Here is a 6,386-nt window from a genome sequence, read left to right as displayed (position 1 = left end):
ACTGTGTACCTTGAATACCCGGGGAATTCAGCACTGATGATGATGATGATGATACCTTTATAACGGGGATGTCTAGGAGCCTGTGTTTAATTATATTAGCACATTTATACGAAATGTGCATCCATTATTAAAACAGTCATACATATAAATAAAAACAGACCTTGGAGGCTACGTTTTGGGCGTATGTTTGCAAGCACGTGCGCCCACCTATTTCTGCCAAGGTGAGCTGGCCTTGCGCCACTATTTTCAATCCACCCTCGGCTGGCCACCGTTCGCCTTGAAGGCGTGCGAGCAATTGGGCTGCGCGCGAACCTGAGCATCTCTGGAGCGGGTAGGGCGCCTCCCGCCAAGCCTTGGGCAGCGGGGTGTCGGGTCTTTCCCTCCCATCTCCGGGCTTGCAGAGCGCAAAGGGAGATGCCGGGCGCCGGGGGGGAAAGAAGGCAAGCCTTTGGAGCGCTGCTGCTGCTGCTTTTGCTGCTGGAGGTCCAGTTTGCAGCCGGCCCCTTCCGAGGAAGCTCGCTGCTGCCCCCGGCGGAGAGCGCGAGGCGCGCAGGCAGCTCCTCGGGAATGCTGGGAACGTTGAGTCAGGGACTGGCGAGGCAGGGAGTCGGGCTGGCGGCTGGCTGAAGGGAGCCTGGGCGCGAGGGGCAGGAGGGAAGCGGCGGCGGCGGCTGGGGGAACTACGGGAGCCTCTCCCGACTGCAGCAGGTCCCTCCTCCTCCTCCTCTCGCCTCGTACCTGTTCCCCCGGCTCCTCTCGCCTCACCGCCTCTCTCCCCGCTGCAATGGGCTGTCGGCGAGGCAGGATGCTGTGAGATCCATGTGAGGCGGACGCGAGAGAGACGGATGCAATGATTGGAAAGGTGAGGGGCTCCAGCGCGGATATGGCCGTGGTGGATTTGGGTGCATCCATTTGGACGCACACGAATTGTACCTCGGGCGTTTCAAAGCATCAAAGGGTCGACAAGGGCGGGCTGGGGGGGGGGGGAATGAGAGAGTCCAAGGTGGGGGGAGGCTTTCCTTGGAAAGACAAGAGCCTTTGCTCCATGATAAACGCCTGCTGATACATTTGCCCGAGCTGGCATCTGGCTCCCGCGGAAGCACCGACGCTTGCAATTTCTCCTAGAAAACAGCCATGCAGTTGCCAGGGCGGGTTTGTGTGTGAAGAGAGAGCGAGATCCATGGAGAATTACTATCCTGTCCAACGCCTTCTTTGCACGGGCTCGGTACGGCGGGCTTTGGAATAAGAGTTGACATACGTTGTGCCTAGCTTTGGGGTTTTTGATAAAAACAAATGTTAAGGGGAAGAGGCTTCCTTCTTCCCCAGCAAGCCCCCTCGCCCCGCCTCGCGCTTGCAAGGAGGAGGATTCCCAGGAAGAAGCGAGGATATTCTATTAGCAGTTATATAATGAACCGAGGCAATACGGAGCTTTGTACATTTTAGTATGCTCTGGGGTTGAAAGATTATTTGGGGCGGCTGTAAGATCAGGATACCTAATGTGTAACCTGCACAGATTTGAATGGCACGCATGTCTTGCCTTAGTGTGTGTGTGTGTGTGTGTGTGTGTGTGTGTATCTATATCTATATCTGTAGCGCAAATATCTGTAGTAATAATGTGGTGGAGGAGCCCCCCTCCCCGTTTTATTAGTGTGTGATTGATTTCTAGGCGGCTACCTGCTAAGCCTAGGATGGATGGAGGGGGATCTACTCCCTTAGCTGCGAATTTCCGTTTTGATAGACAAGCCGCAGGGCCACTTGCATTGGCCCGAACGGGCTCCTGGCTGTGAGCTCAGCCAATCGGTGCGGCTGGGGGGGAGGGCAAGTCCTCTTGTCAGGGTTAGTTTCCTGCTTGGCTTTTTAAATCAGTGGTCTCACTTAAGCGTTTGTTTGGTGTCTTCCCCTCCCTCCCCTTTTCTCCACCGCAGTGAAAGAAAGGGGGAGGATTCCCCCTGCCTCTCCCCACTCGGTCACCATTGACTCCCCTGCCCTTTATGATTCACAGGGTGATGGAGAGGCACCTTCCGTGAAAGATCATTTGTGGCGGTGCCCTTCCTCTTTTGGAAGGGGAGAAAGGGTGATGGAGAGACTTATTCTGCATTCCAAAAAAGAAGCAAGTGTGGCAAAGATTTATCACCCACTGGTTTGCTCTTTATCTTCCTAAGGAGCAGATAGTCTCTCCCTTCACACCCCCAGGTTCTCTAGGTCCTTAGTTCTCAACTTTTTGAGACCCACCTTTAACTGAATCATTCATTTAGGGACCCATTTCTTCTTTTTCTTTTACCGCATATTTGTTTGATGGTAGTGCTTCTGTTGGTAAAAAGGTAAAGGTAAAGGTACCCCTGCCCGTACGGGCCAGTCTTGCCAGACTCTAGGGTTGTGCGCTCATCTCACTCTATAGGCAGACACTTCCGGGTCACGTGGCCAGCGTGACAAGCTGCCTCTGGCGAGCCAGCGCAGCACACGGAACGCCGTTTACCTTCCCACTGGTAAGCGGTCCCTATTTATCTACTTGCACCCGGAGGTGCTTTCGAACTGCTAGGGGATCCCTGCCGCGGGGATTCGAACCGCCGACCATGTGATCGGCAAGTCCTAGGCACTGAGGTTTTACCCACAGCGCCACCCATGTCCCGCTTCTGTTGGTGACACACCTTAAATCAGCCTGCGACCCAGTAATGGGTCAAGACCAGTGCTTTCTTTTTTGCTCTCTCTAGTAGTTAAATGGAACGACCTCAGGTAACCTAATCCCCAGTTCTCTTCTCTCCCAGCCGCTCTGGGTCCTGTGCTATCTGAAGGGAGAATGTCCCTGGCTAACACAGAGTTCAGCCCACAGAAGAGCTGCTACCACACAAGGGGTTAATTATTTCCATTGAAAGATAACACTCCTTGGTCTCACAAGAAGGACTTGCCAGTGACTGAGAGAAGGTCCAGCCAATTTCTTTGTGCCGTTTCACTTGTACTGTTCCTTCATTTGGTAGTAAAGCGTTTTCTCGGTTCTCATTCATTGACATACAGAGAAAGATGCATCTAGGAATGGTCTTGATGTTCTATGCGTACACTTACCTTTATAGTATAGGTCACATCTGTCAAAATATGCAACAATACCTTGGCCTTTGGCCCATCCCAGAAACTGACCTGGATACATTTAGACATTGCCGTCTTTCCGCTCCTGAAAATGTTCAGATGGATTTTATACTTGCAGACAGAGAGCACACATATACAGTGGTACCTTGGGTTACAGATGCTTCAGGTTACAGACTCCGCTAACCCAGAAAGAGTACCTCGGGTTAAGAACTTTGCTTCAGGATGAGAACAGAAATGCAGCAGTGGCAGCAGCAGCAGGAGGCCCCATTAGCTAAAGTGGTACCTCAGGTTAAGAACAGTTTCAGGTTAAGAACGGACCTCCAGAACAAATTAAGTTCTTAACCCGAGGTACCACTGTACACACTTTTGTACAGCTTCTGCTTTCTAAATGAATGTGGTGGTGGTAGTTTTGGAACTATGCTGTAATCTGACAAATGCACCATGATATTTCCTATACATGCCACATCTAAATTCTACCTCTCAGAGGGCTTTGACACACATTACCCTGGAGTTCATAGTCTAAAAGGTAGGGTGCATTTTTTAGCAAGTTGTTGCAGATGCCTAAAAAATCCTGCAATTTCTTGTTGATAGGAAAATCCAATATATGCACAAACACTCATCTCAAACAGAACATGATTAATAGTTGTTGTTTCCCCAGTGTCCTTCTCTTTGTTTTTGTAGCGATATCTCCCTTAACAGAGCAACTGTAGAGTCATATAGTCTTTATTTGATTCATCAATGTATTTATCTTTTCCCCTCCAAAGTCAAAAGTATTCTTTTCTGTATCAAAACCTAAAAATCTACCATGCTCTGGCAGTTTTGCATCTATACTACTGGATTTTCCTCATTGTTGGCTGTCTCTCCCCCCTACTGTTACTTTCCTCTCCAATATGTTCAAAAAGACTTTCTAATCAAATCTTTCTTTTATTTCACCATGATTGTATTAATGTTCTTAAATCTCTATATTGGCTTTCTCATATATATTCCAGTTTTTTTAAAACGTCCAGCCACTGACCACACTTCCCCTAACATCCTTTCTTGCTTCTACTAGTTTATTAAAACTCCTCCCCTGTCTGCCTTCTTCTACTCCAGTCTCATGCTATACTCAGAAATAACTTTGCCATCTTTTACAAATTATCCCTCTTTAAGTAGCTCCACAACTTCACATTAGCGTAGCTTTTCTGCTATCATCAATAGCCTTTCCTTACCTTTCCCTCTATAGCCATTAGCTGCATCTGTTATCTTTCTTCATTATTGCATCCTGACCCCACTGTTAATTCTACATCCTCTTAAATGATTTGTGTGAATACAAAATATTTGCCTTTGGGTGTACACATTCAATAACATGTCATGCTTTACATACAGCAGTGAAAATAGGATACTTAATTTCAACCTGTAGTTCTTGTGGCTTAAAGAACAAGATATTTATGGAAATTTTGTGTGTGTGTGTGTGTTTGTAAAGATTGTGTATGTGAAAATAGAATCTGAGGTGAATATGTGGTATAAGTGTACACATGGACACATTAAAAGAAACAAAGGACTTAGAATTAATGAGGAGACATAATATATTACAATGGAACATGCAGAGGTTGTATGTATATTACAAATCATTGGATCATTAGATTTTTGTAAAATAAAATGGAGAGAATGGTTTGTACTCTCTGGATCATTAGATTTAATTGTTTTTAAAATGTGAATGTCTGTAAAACACAAATATTTCAGTGGAAACATAATTGAACGGAAAAAACAACCCCTCTTAGGATAATCTGAGATGCGTATCTTAGTACTTGTGAGTTTACCAATGGGATAAAAGCATGCCAGATTTGATTAGCTAAGTTTTCTCTTTGTGTATATGGTGGAGTTTGATGGGTTATGTTAAAAATAAAATAAAAGGTAGGATCCATAGTTTCGTTCAGGGCTTGCAGATTGTGGTTAACGAAATTCAGCCTTCAAGGCTGGGAGATAAAAATGCAGGTATTCACACAAGGAACAGCAAAGAGAAATAATCTTCTCTCAAAATCTCAGGAAGTGACAATGGCACAATGACTAGATGCCCTATAAGCTGCATTGGAAAAATTACCTTCTGTTGCCGCAAAGATCAGCTGAATCCCAAGTAATTCAAAAAGAAGCGTGTTCTCTCCACATTTTGAAACTGTCAGCTATGTAACAGCTGATGAATCTGTTAGGAATAGCATTACAGTGGTTCTAGGGATGGGTTCACACAAATATGTTTCTATTAACCTTAATGTTGTTTTCTTGTCCTTGTGCAACATGCTGTTTGAGCTTTGGAATGCTTAACCTTTTAGCAGTGGAGACATATTTCTTCTTGTCTTGATTACTGCAGGATTTGTTTTGCTTATTAATGCATTTTGGCTATCTTTTTTATTTTTAATGTAGTTAAATACACCAAAGTTAACTTTTCTGGGGCTAGCAAAATGTAAAAAGAAAAGAAAGAACAGGCAGAAATGTTACACACGCACACATAGAGTATAGGGTTGCAACATTGGCCGATACGTTCCGACTTAGAGAAGATGCAGGGTGATATTCAATGGGGATCCCATTGCATCTGCTGGCACAGTTTTAGATAATTTAATTTGTGAAAATTAATTGAGCTTAAGCATTTTAAAAAGCATTTCTAAAGGTGGAGGAAAAGTGATGGAGGTGAAAGGATTTGTGAAATTTTTGTTGTCTGATCATTTGCTCACAACAGAGAACATCGAAGTAGGATTACTGTCTCTTCCTCTCTCTGAAGCACTGATTTTAATGATTAAGAACCAAGAAATTAAGTACAAATTGGAACAAGACATGATGTTTGGTGCAACACACAATACTACCAGCAGGGCTTAAGAAGATGAATGCTTGTGAATTCAAAATTGCTGTATCCTCTCAGTAATTTATCTTAGCAGGTACTTTATCTGCATGTGACTTATAATGGTGGTTTTGTGTGGCGGGATGCTATAAATGGAGAGAATTTGTTGTCACAGTGCTGAGTCACTGAAGAAGACAGTAGTTTGCTTGACACTGCTGACCGGAGGAGATGCCATCCATTAATTTCAGTATTATCAAGCTGTGTTCTTGGTTTGAGTGAGACATAGTTTGTTGCCTGGGCTGGAATAGTAAATGGTGCTCCTGTTTCCCAAGTCAGTGTGCATATTATTCCGGGCTAACCAAGTTAATGTTGGTGCAACACAAAATCTCACAAGTGCCTCTCCCTGGAAGTAAACTTACAATTAAAATACATTAAATACCTAACTATTTGTTGCCCTTTCATGACATCTAAAATCAACAGCTTGAGGCAGCTGTCT

At 45.0% G+C, this 6,386-nt stretch overlaps 1 protein-coding gene across 13 annotated transcripts in view; it reads left to right on the top strand.

Annotated features, from left to right (window-relative positions):
* Positions 1 to 545: 545 nt before the first annotated feature.
* Positions 546 to 6,386, top strand: part of ERC2 (ELKS/RAB6-interacting/CAST family member 2) — a 510,602-nt gene continuing 504,761 nt past the window's right edge. For 8 of the 13 annotated variants that reach the window (XM_083489231.1, XM_083489223.1, XM_083489230.1 and 5 more), the window contains exon 1: positions 576 to 862. The gene's annotated coding sequence lies outside the window, so the exon portion shown is untranslated. Of the gene's footprint in view, positions 863 to 6,386 lie in introns of all 13 variants that reach the window. The other 5 variants (XM_083489222.1, XM_083489221.1, XM_083489224.1 and 2 more) reach the window with 1 other exon arrangement.

This window comes from Podarcis liolepis, assembly GCF_965112155.1.
Source record: "Podarcis liolepis genome assembly, chromosome: 2".
NCBI classification, from domain to species: Eukaryota; Metazoa; Chordata; class Lepidosauria; order Squamata; family Lacertidae; genus Podarcis; species Podarcis liolepis.
Note: the sequence above shows the minus strand (reverse complement) of the source record. Positions and strands in the feature narration are given on the sequence as shown.